We start from the raw sequence: 12734 nt of genomic DNA, 5'->3' as shown, positions 1-12734 counted from the left end.
TTTATATTATATTTTGTAAGTAATCCACTTTTGAGCCTTCCGCTAAAATTAGGAGGAAATCCCTTGGAGCATAGATAAAAGACCTTGGTGTACATTCTTAGACCGTTATTAATAATTATATTCTTTGGAAAAACCTGTGGTCGTGAGCGTGGTCGTTTGGATTGCTTAGTGGAGCGGAACCTTCTACATATACGTTACGCTTGACATTTCTATCTGTCTCTGCAACGAGTAGATAGTATTAGAAACGCCATTCAGTTGTCTATTAACTTCTGTGTCTATGTCAACCTTAGATGTCAACAATTAATAAATCAATCTAAAATATTTTATTAAGACTGACTTTAGCACAAAATATTCATTGGGTACATGGTTTAATTTCAAAGATTGAAATTTTAAAGATTGAATTGATAAACCAATTTCTCATCATTTAATCCATGAATATCTAAAATGGATTTTTGAACGTTTTTTTGGACCTGCATCAGCTGTTTCTGTCTATACCTACATTTCTGACATTAATTTTCGATCTCTTTCACTCTTAAATAATAAATATCTTCCCTTTCAGGTTTAATTTGTGCTATGTTTTCTCCTTGTTCCGTCCGTTTGTGTTGCTTTTATGCAGATATAAAATACATTTATCGAGTTTCAGTGATTAATTCACGACAAACTGAACTTGGGTGTTTGGATTTCGGTGTTTAGTGCAAGTTTTGGTTGACTAAAAGCAGGTAAGAGCCTATTGCGTATGTTAACTAGATCTTACATTGTGACAGAACTATGGTCCACAAAAACAACGTTAGCAGCCTTGAGCCACGAAAGACATTAAATAATATAATTTTTTTCATGGTTGTAATTTTTTAAATAACGAACGATACTATAAAAGATATTCAGTTTTTGATCAAACCTTAAAATTCCCGTAGGCCAATGAATTCAAAATTATTTGGATGCCCTCTAAAATTTCCGAGTTCAAGTACAAAATATATTCTTACATGTAGACTGAGATGCTATATCATATGTATGCTTAAATCTTTAAAACTACACAACAGATTTGGATGCGGTTTTTTTAATAGATGGAGTGATTGAAGAGGAAGGTTTATATGTATAATAACATCCATGGTTCCCGCAGGATTTGTGAAAAGCTGAACTACACTTTCAAGATATTTGAAACAAATAGCTTGAAGCAGTAGTAAAAATAACGTGTTATCATAAAGATTAGTCATCCAATATATTTTGTAAAGATCTACTGAAAAATAATTTAACATTCTGCACACCTGTGTAATCTCACAGTGTTTACCATTAAATGAACGACTAAGAGCTCTCACAGACATACAAGTAAGTTGGCTAACAAAATCACTGAGTATACAAATAGGTACATAGTGACATAATTATGCTAACCCACAAGTCTTCACCAACTAAATCATGAAGTTCCATTTGTACTTAGAATATTAAGATATTTGTTTCATTAAACAGAATTATAACTATAAATAATTATTGCAATTGCATTTGTAATGGCTCAATAATACAAGTACATTCAGAGAGGTATTATATGGCTCCTAGTCACAGTACAAAATGATGGAATGTAGAGAATAGATAGAGTCTTCAATACTTTATCACAATATGTTGAGACAGTACTTCAAGCAGTGATAACCTTGTGTAACCAGTAATGACCTACAGCGACATAATGTTCACACTGATATTGTATTGTACTTTACAGACTTTGAAAGAGATACCTATACTATAGCTAATCTGGGATGTTCATTAATAAATAAGTTAAAAAAGAGGGTATAAATCGCTAAATTACACCTAATAATAATATTCATTAACTTAATTCTGAATTAATGACAATAAATTTGATTAATAAGCTTAGAATAATTAGATGTAAATATTATCTTTTGAATGACATTTTATAAAAGTACAATAGGTACATAATTTTATATTAAATTTGTTTGCTGATGATCATTCAATGTTTGTTGTTAGTTTGGCATTATTTTGTTTTAGTATAGCAGCAGATTGGCATTTAAAACATCAAAAATCAAAAACAAAATAGTTTCCAGCAACCTAAGATATTTTAATCTCTATTATAGTTTGTACTCTGTAGAATGGTGCAGGTGACGGTTGTCATATGACATTTATATTGTGAATCGCGACAAACTTTCAAGAGTGAAACTAACTGTCATCCGCACCATCCTACAGTGCTTGAACTGTAAGTAATCTAGTTGGTCTTCTCGTCCAAAAATGGCCTTTACAAATTGAAACAATTGTATAACTACAGACAACACTCTCTCGGCACAACATCCTCACCAGCAAAGACAAGTCTCTGACTTGTGAAGTAAATACCAACTATTTTTTTTATTCTATACAAGTTAGCCCTTGACTACACATACCTGATGGTAAGTGATGATGCAATCTAAGATGGAAGCGGGTTAACTTGTTAGGAGGAGAATGAAAATCCACACCCCTTTCGGTTTCGACACGACTTTGTACCGTAACGCTAAATTTCTTGGCGGTACGTCTTAGGGTGGTAACTAGCCTCGGCAGACCTAAACCAATTAAGAAAACGTCAATCGGCCCAGCCGGGGATCGAACCCAGGACCTCCGTCTTGTAAATCTAGCGCGTATACCACTGCGCCACGGAGGCCGTCAAAAATCTATAGTGCTAAAACTACCCCACCCCACCTTTGACGCTGCTGCCGATTATATTGTTCATTAGTGAAAAATAAATAAAAAAAGTAGGTAGGTGATGTCTGTCGTTGCTTATAGCTATACAGTGGCGTGCACATCATACATGCATAAAAGTTCTGCATACCCTAAGAGATGTTTTTCTTAATACTTATTAAATACCTACAGATTTTCCCAGTTTGGTTCATTTTTCTTACTAGTGCATACCTTGTCGACAATCGTATGCACGCCACTGTAGCTATAGCATTAAATTTTTGGCAATATTTTAAAGAGGCCTAAATCTAACTGTTACGGGCAATGATAATGATATTCCAAGATAAAGTTTTGCAATTTAACAAGTTGTTTTGTAATTTAGTCACTCGACCTTGAACTGTACAAAAACCATTCATTCAATATTTATATACGCTAGAGTTTTTTATAGGCATGTGTCCAGACGACTTTTACATAGTTATTTTTTGCCGACTACGCGGCGAGACCAACTGCGTCCTTGTCAGGGGTGAGGGGAGGGGAGCGAAGGGCGTCAGAATATACAATATACAATTATACATACAAACTTATAGTATAATAGTATAATCTGAGGGCCTAGCGGCAGTTTAATACGTTGTGACGTTACTGTCACGTAACGTAAACGCGAATTTCTAAGGAATTGAAACAGCGCCATCTAGTGGCACTACTGCACAACTGTTTCAATTCCATATAAATTGCGTAAACGTTAACGTGATAGTAACAGTATGAAAATATTGAAAACTCCCACTAGGCACACTAGAAAGCTCCTTGATGACAGTCTGATGATATGCGGGCGAACGGGCGCAGTGGTATGCGCGGTGGATTTACAAGACGGAGGTCCTGGGTTCGATCCCCGGCTGGGCCGATTGAGGTTTTCTTAATTGGCCCAGGTCTGGCTGGTGAGAGGCTTCGGCCGTGGCTAGTTACCACCCTACCGACAAAGACGTACCGCCAAGCGATTTAGCGTTCCGGTACGATGTCGTGTAGAAACCGAAAGGGGTGTGGATTTTCATCCTCCTCCTAACAAGTTAGCCCGCTTCCATCTTAGACTCCATCATCACTTACCATCAGGTGTGATAGTAGTCAAGGGCTAACTTGTACAGAATAAAAAAAAAAGAAAGACTGCGCGGGTGTGGAAATCGTGTGTGCGGGGAAGTGAGGTGCATCAGTCGTGGGTTTTTCATTCATCGCTACACGCCCCCGGCCCGCGCGGGCCATCGGGAGTGTTACGAACGAAGTTGCCAAGCTGTAACCGACGCCCCGTGGTTTCGCCCGCATAGTTACCGTTCCCGTAAAATTACGGGGATAAAGTAAGCCTATGACACTCGCAACTAATGTGGCTTTCTTATGGTACAATCATTTTTAAAATCGGTTTAGTAGATCCAGAGATTTCTTTCTACAATACCACAAACTTTTACCTCTAAACATTAGTCTAGACTATATAGATATATTCAGATAACATGAATTACAAAGTAAAAAGACTAGCTTTGAATTATAGAGGACTATTAAAGCCAATTGAAGAAGTTAGCGATCTTTGTCTGCCGTGACGCCAAGCGTGACGAAAACATGCAAATCTTCTTAGTAATAAGCATTTTGGGCAAGTAATGAAAATCAAATTCACTTTACTAATTAGTAATCTTAAAATGTCTTCTTATTTTATGAGTATTAACGTCATTAATCTAAATATATAAAAGCGAAAGAGAGTCTAAAATTGTATGGAGCCCAGGATCAGTTATTGTACCCTAGCGGAAATAAAAGAAAATATATTTTTTTTAACTATTTTTGATTATATAAATCTACGAATTTACTTTAATTCTTTCGAAATAATATTCATTATTTCTCAAGAAATGCAACATTATTATGGATAATTAAGGCGGACAGATGACGATTTCAATGCAGTAGTCGATTTGACGTTTGCTGTCAATTGTCATGTCATAGTTGCTCTATGGGCGCCATCTAGATAAAACTCAAAAACTTGAGTTTTTATTTTATTTATTTCTATTTACTTAGTTAGATTTATTTACTTAAATTTTAATAAAATCCTTGTATTTTTTAAATTTTAATGACACGGGGTACAAAAGTGGACCTGAAATGGACCATCTCCTTTGTATAGAAAGTCATACAAGTGCGTCCGCTGATCCGCATCGAACGGTTTTTATGGACCTAACGCAAAATTAAAATGCCGTTTGATGCGATGCGTCCGATGCGTACGGTGCGGATCTGTGGACGCCTACTATAAACCTCCTTCAATTCCTTCAAGCTTTTCGAATTTGAATTGTCATGTGAATGAATGAGTACGAAAAATATGATATTCATAATAATATCCATTTCAACAAGAATTATTATTATCTACCACTTGTTTTTGAACTCTTGCATTTATGTTTTTCAGCTACAAACGCGGTAATATTTTTCCATTCCAAAGGAAATCTCACAAATAACCTCTCATAATTTCTGACGATTGTGTCAATCACCTTAGGAACCACCCCGGGTACGACAATAGTCCAGCAGGCGGGTATTGAACACACGACCTCTAGGTGTTGAACCCTCCTTTACAATGGATCTATCGGTACTTATACTTACGAGGTAAAATTTGTGCTATTGTAGGGGTAAATAGGGTAATCTCTGGATCTGCTGAACAGATTTTGAAAATTCTTTTACCACTAAAAGCCACATTATTAGCGAGTGTTGTAGGCTATATTTTAATATCGTACGCTCACGGGAACGAGAACTACGCGGGTGAAACGTAGCGGAGCGTTGCCTAGTTGGTTAAACTTATATAACCCAGTAGTTTTAAGCCTCGTGATTTACAACCGCTTTCGTTCGGAAGTCCATTGAAAGAATCTATTCATTGGTTTGTTTATCCAACAGTCTACAACGTCACGGTTTGAAGTCACGATCTCAATTTAATAGTATAAACACGTAGAGACTAAATGAACCCAGCCGCATGTGCATTGTGCATCCTGGTCCGCCACGATTAGTGTAACCATGCGTCCAATTAAATCCCTCAATACATAATCCTAAAAGATATGCAATTCATCATTTTGTTGGCAGTCATATTGAATTTGTATTTTTTTTCTACTAGTAAAACTCTTTCTTTTGATGCTCATATTGAGCAAATTGTGAAAAAATTTTATGTTAACCTCTATTTTGTAGAGGCTACCATCTTGGGTTTGACATTGGGCACTGAAAAGTGTGTACCAAATATCAGATCTAACTGTCAACTAGAAGAGGTTCAAATTTCAATTACTAATTTCATAACAAGCTAAATAAAACGATTTAAAGAATCATATATTTTTATCTATGACAAAATTAATGATTTTCCTAGTAGAAGTGCTCTTCGTACACACATAAAGGGAAAAGAATTTGATCTTATCGACGTTATCAGACTGCTACAGTACTACCATAATTATTTTATCCCGCCATTGCTATATTGCTGTCAAATATTCTTTATTGTCGGTATATCTATCTATATATATAAAAATGAATTGCTGTTCGTTAGTCTCGCTAAAATTTGAGAACGGCTTAACGGATTTATCTTATATTGGTCTTGAAATGTTCGTGGAGGTATAGGGAAGGTTTAAAAGGTGAGAAAAAATCAAATAATTTCCGGGAAAACCCTAAAAACTGCCCTTTTCTATTTCCCATACAAACGTTTAAGAGTCAAGCGGTAGGGGTAGGGTAAGGGTAGGGGTAGGGTAGGGTAGGGGTAGGGTTGGGTAGGGGTAGAGTAGGGATAGAGAATAAGTGCACTTATGTCAAAACGAAGCTTGACCGGGTCCGCTAGTCAAAAATAAAATAATAAGTTAAAACGAACAATATATGAATTTAGAAACGTAGTTAATTTCTTAATGAACGATCTCTTTCAGGCCAAATCCAAAAAAATAAAAAACAAATACTAGGAATGGGCACACATAAAGAAAAAATAATATGATACGTTAAATTATTATTTAATGACATAAATATATACATATAATATCTACACATAATTGCATAATTGATATAACGGAATACACATAAATTTATCTTCATTTATATCAAATTAGTTGGTTATCCTAGTTATACATGTTTCTAAGGTTGTCTTAAAATAAACTTGCTTAATAATACCTACAACAGAATAAATAATAATTAAAGCCACTGCTTCTAAGTATAGTCGTCCTTAAGTAAATATTTATATATGCAAGATAAATAACAAGCAGACTTTTTTCAACTATTAAGATAGGAAAACACAATGTACATTATGTTTTACGCAATATTTACTTGTATATTCATCATGTAGTATGTATGTATCTTATTATACCTTTAAAATAGAATTGGGAAGTCGTTAAGTAATAATTAGTTTTTGAGATAGAGTTAAGTGTGTTTTAGTCACTAGGAAAACGTGTTATTAGCTTCATTGCATGTTTAAAGTTCTAATGCTACGGACATAAATAAATAAATAAATAGTTATTAAAAAAAATAAACGGTTAAAAAAATGCTGTAAATAATTTTGATGTTTTTTTTCACCTTTTTTTGAATACGGTTTAACATTTTAAATATGTTTTTTTTATTGAACAACATTTTTTTTATCGACTAATTAAATCGATCAAACAATAATGTAAACAAGAATTTATAGTAAGTTTACTTATAAGAATTTGAATATGTATTTGCGATATTCCCGACAGTTTAATTGCTTCACTTGCTTGTGACGTCACACGCAAGTAATATTCTCTTTAATTGCGCTTTCATACGAGACCCCACTCGAGTATATTTGCGAGACATTCAGTTAATCTTCGCCACTTTCACATCCCACAACTTTTAAACGGCTCAATCAAACATGTCTAAGAACACTCAAATAGAAAAAAAATCTTAAAAAAATCGCTTCATCCGTTAGGGAGTTACGGTGCCACAAACAGTCAGACAGACACGTCAAACTTATAACACCCCTCTTTTTGCGTTGGGGGTTAAAAAAACAGAAACTCCTCCTACTTCACGAATTTAAGTGCATGTAACTTTGTCTAAATAATCATCAAACTGATTTCACTGCTTATTATTAGCATTTGACGGCCTCCGTGGCACAGTGGCATGCGCAGTGGATTTACAAAACGGAGGTCCATGGTTCGATCCCGGCTGGGCAGATTGAGATTTTTTTGATTGGTCCAGGTCTGGCTGGTGGGAGGCTTTGGCCGTGGCTAGTTACCACCCTACCGGCAAAGACGTACCGCCAAGCGATTTAGTGTTCCGGTACGATGCCGTGTAGAAACCGAAAGGGGTGTGGATTTTCATCCTCCTCCTAACAAGTTAGCCCGCTTCCATCTTAGACTGCATCATCGCTTACCATCAAGTGAGATTGTAGTCAAGGGCTAACTTGTAAAGAATAAAAATAAAAGCAAATAATTAAGTTGCTCAATTTAGAATTAATTACCTTCACCGACCCTGTAATGGGCAAAACGAATAGGACATGCAGTTTAAGGTTGACGGTGAAGTATTTTTACATATAAATAAATTGTGATGCTGGCACGGTGCGTGCACGCAAATGCAATGACCTTGAGTGGGCGCCTGCACCAGAGTGCGTCTGGTAGTGGTGCAAGTTACAAACGACCATATCTTTTATATTATTTTATTGAAGACTAGTCGACGCCCTGCGGTTTCACCCGCGTAGATCCCTTTTTTTAATTCTTTACAAGTTAACCCTTGACTGCAATCTCACCTGATGGTAAGTGATGATTCAATCTAAGATGGGAGCGGGCTAACTTGTTAGGAGGAAGATGAAAATCTACACCCCTTTCGGTTTCTACACGACATCGTACCGGAACGCTACATCGCTTGGCGGTACGTCCTTGTCGAACCCTCCCACCAGCTAAAAATTACCCGTGAGAATACGAATACGGGAGTAAAATGTAGCCTAACGGCCCTGCTCCGAATCTCAAAGGTGACGCCCTTCGAGAGTCGTTCCACCCATTTTCTCTGCTTCTGCCTTCGAGCCCCATCAGGCGATGCTTCTGCGTTCGTCCAAAGTCCCTAGTGATGCCGCTGAGGCCTGAGGCTCCCATTAAGAAGGCTACGGCACTTACACAATAAATTACTAGTTCCCAAAGGAACGCTACACCAGTGGAATTGCAAAACCCGAAACGATATAAGTAGATAACAGTCATTTAATCGAATCATCCAAAGACTACGATAGACAAAGGAAAGAGAACAAAAAAAAAAGCATCTGGCTCCCGAGGCTTGCACCGCACCATTTGTCGCCATTACTCGTATCAGAACCATGAACGTATCCACCACGACCACGTCGCGCGCGCTGCTATTTCTGTCCGCGCCCGGAGACTCGCCGCATAAAAATGCATATCATCCTACATAATTATATTATAAATGCCAAAGTAAATCTGTCCGTTTGTTACTCCCAGTTACTCTTTTAGGAGGTTCGAATCCGTTCAAATCCGAGTTCGAATCCAACTTTTCAGTTGTGTGCATTTTAATAAACTGAATATCACGTGTCAAAAACGCTGAAGGATAAACATCGTGAGGAAACCTGCATACCAGAGAATTTTCTTAATTCTCTGCGTGTGATGTCTGCCAATCCGCATTGGGCCAGCGTGGTGGACTATTGGCCTAACCCCTCTCATTCTGAGAGGAGACTCGAGCTCAGTGAGCCGCATATGGGTTGATAACGTCATCGTAACTCTTTTACGTCTAAACTGCTGAATCTAATTTGATTTTTAGTGCAGAGATAGATTTGTTCTCAACCAGTGAAAATGAAATTCAAATAAGGAAGAGAGTTTTTATGGAATGCCCTTCTTTTCTATACTTTAGTTGATTTCTAATGTTATAAATATATTATGTATTTATAATATATTATATTATAGCTAAATACCAAAGTAAATCTGTCCTATATGTATTATATTATAAATACCAAAGTATTAAACTCCTAGTCGTTGTTACGGCTAAATCGCTGCATCTAAGTAATTTGGTTAAATTTAGCACAGACATAGATCGGCCCACAAACCGAAAAACAAAATTCAAGTATGGAAATAATTTTTTGTATAAATTTTGTAAACCTTACTTTTCTATAATTTAGTTTAAATACGTTACGTTATGAATTTGATGTGTAATGTTATTATTTTTTTGGTTCATATTTACTTAGAACACATAAGTAAGTATGTTGAGGAACAAAACTTCTGTCCTTTTTTAAAATTTGAAATCGGACGTAAAGTTAAGTAATAAGCAATTAGCAATGACCAAATCGTGGGCAACACGAGATTATAAATATCAGAAATTCTCGTAGGAATAGGGTAATAAAATATAGCCTATGACACTCACAAATAACGTAGCTTTCTATTAATTAAAGAATTTTCATAATCGGTTTAGTTTAGATTCAGAGATTAGTTACAACCTCACATACTCGCAACTTTATAATAATAGTGTAGATAAATTGTAATATGACAGGTAGGTAACATAGTTGAGTCACTCGGAAAAGGCTAAACACATTTTTATATTTTTTTCTCATTTATATAAATTGAATTTAAAAAGGATACGTCACATCACACGATAATCTTATTAAGTCAGATTTTCATGCAATTTTTACAATAAAGTTTAAACAATCCGAATTCCCCGCAAACGAAGGCAGGAGCGTCGAAAATAACTACGGGGACAATTTTATTTCCACTTCACGTGTATTGTGTTCGTAAATTGTGAAGTTTATTCGGTGGTCTCTAGATGCGATCGAGTAGACGCCAAGTTGCTATCTACATCGCGCATTGTATGAATAAAATAATAATTGTGTTTATCGTTGAGAGATATTTGTCAACAAGTAAGCGAAAATCAAGATTAAGATTATATATGCTAAGAATATAGCAAGACAAGCAAGAAAACGATTTATTAAAGCCATTTACATGTATTAATTAGGAATTATAGAAACTTGGAAGACCTTTACAGTCAAATAGAGCCTTGTGAAATCTTACAAATACTTTAGAGTACTTACTTTTTGAAATTCGAATAATATATATTATTAGAGAATCAAGTAGGTAGGTCCACTGTCATCTCACTCTTCTCTCCTCAGCATAATCGCTCTTAGCATTTGCCCAAGTCTCTGCCAATCTTGCTCACTAGACAACATACGTTATTTTCTCTTTTCTGTTTATCCTTTTTTTCTCTCTCTTCTCTCCTCGGCGTAATCGCTCTTAGAATTTGCCCATGTCTCTGCCAATCTTGATCTTGACAACATACGTGTGATCAGGCTTTTAAGATCTACATTACTGCTCGTTCCTTGTGCGAGTAGACTCAGGTCTCTACTGGCGACACATTCAAAGATAGCGTACCTTGAAGTGTCTCTTTCTTCGCAAAAAGAAAAAGCGAAAGAAGCATTTTTGCTAGGAGCTTTCCCGATCGCGAAGAGATAGGTGTTGAGCACCCTGTGACCGCCAAGCGTCTGGGTGAGCCAACGGTCCTCCTCACTGTGCTTTCTTCAGAAGTTCAGTGCCTATGCACCTAGAACCACTTGAATATCTGGTACCTTTTCAACCGAAAAGAAAAGTAATTATTATTAACATTAATGGATGTCAATTGTAAACGGTAATCGCAGTGTTCATTGTTTTAAAACTCATCTTTTTTAATCATTTCAAAATAATAGCTAATAAAAATGTATTTAGGACATTATTGACAAAGCAAGGCACGAGCACCTTCGCGTGACCGAAGCTATAGACCTGTTGCACACGATCGACAATCGAGATTGATTTGTCTGGGTGACGTTAAAAAGTCGTGACAACTTGAAAGCGGAGTTTGAAAGGTTTCACGACTAATACCGAATGGACAAATTAGGATCATCTGCAGTTTTTAAGTTAAATGCGTGGACAGTTAAAAAGTAGTTACGTTTAGTTAGTAAGTTAGTTACGATAAAATCTAAACAATTTTTGCCTGGTGCTCTGCACATTTACACATTTTGCTTGTGCATTCACCTGACACATGACAATTACATTTAACGTGGCTTTCTATTATAAAATATTTTTTGAAATAGGTTTCGTATTCGTAGATTCAGTTAATACCATTTCATACTCAAAAACTTTACTTGTTTAATGATCTTAAACTAAAACGACTCCTTGAGTCGTTTTTAACCTCTTTTCAGTGCTATATCATAAACCTAGTGGTGTTGTGCCAGGTGCCAGGCCATTATTTACTACAAAACTCTTCCAATATGTTTCTATTCTGTATGTTTCTATTATGTAAAGCTTTTTTTAATTATTTTAAATAGATTACTTTGAAAATACATTTCTCTTTGCTGTTGCTTCTTTAGATTCCACACACATCACCATGCCCGTGATGCCCACTTACTATAAATTTTAAATCTAAAGCATTATTTTTAGAAGCAAGCAAATTAGAATAAATGATCTATATTTAATTGACTAATAAATTTTGTGTCCTCATCGTCGCATACTAATAGAAATAAAGTCTACCGCGTGCACGCAGCCTTAATTACTTGTACTGATAACAGATATCAGTTTGTTTTCATGCACTTGTACTGTTTGTAATAGATGACCTTCACATCTCTTGGTCATCCATCAATCATCAATCGGTTTCGAGTGCAGTCACCTAACATGTCACAGTTACGTGTACAGTTTTTTCTTAGATGACAGTTTATTTAAAGAAATTATGGGAGAACTTTTAATTAGATACTCTTATTCTTTAAACTGGATAACACTCTACAATTATAATATGTACTTATGCTTAATTTTGTGTATCATCCTTATCATCTGCTGAGCACGAGTCTTCATAGGCCCATAGTCAACCACGCTGGCCCAGTGCGGATTAGCAAACTTCACACACGTAGATAATTAACAAAATTCTCAGGTTTGCAGGTTTTGTCAGGATGTTTTTTTCTTCACCGTTTGAGATACGTAATATTTAATTTCTTAAAATGCACATAACTGAAAACTTAGAGGTGCATGCCCCGGAGTGGATCTGATACTATGCCCTCCGGAATCGGAGGCAGAGGGCTATCCACTGGGCTTTCACGGTAAATAATAATGAATTACTATCTTTTAAAAAGGATAACAGTACAATTTTAATATAAGATGGTTCAATTTTGT

General features: G+C 35.9%; 1 protein-coding gene across 1 annotated transcript in view; it reads left to right on the top strand.

The window, feature by feature from the left end:
* The first annotated feature begins 553 nt into the window (after positions 1-553).
* The window catches only part of LOC112049949 (myotubularin-related protein 3), an 82559-nt gene continuing 70378 nt past the window's right edge, over positions 554-12734 (top strand). Inside the window, exon 1 of the mRNA XM_052882747.1 lies at positions 554-719. The gene's annotated coding sequence lies outside the window, so the exon portion shown is untranslated. The remainder of the gene's footprint in view (positions 720-12734) is intronic.

Source organism: Bicyclus anynana, chromosome 8, assembly GCF_947172395.1.
Source record: "Bicyclus anynana chromosome 8, ilBicAnyn1.1, whole genome shotgun sequence".
Taxonomy (NCBI): domain Eukaryota; kingdom Metazoa; phylum Arthropoda; class Insecta; order Lepidoptera; family Nymphalidae; genus Bicyclus; species Bicyclus anynana.
The sequence above is the reverse complement of the archived record's forward strand: the minus strand, read 5'-3'. Positions and strand labels throughout refer to the sequence as shown.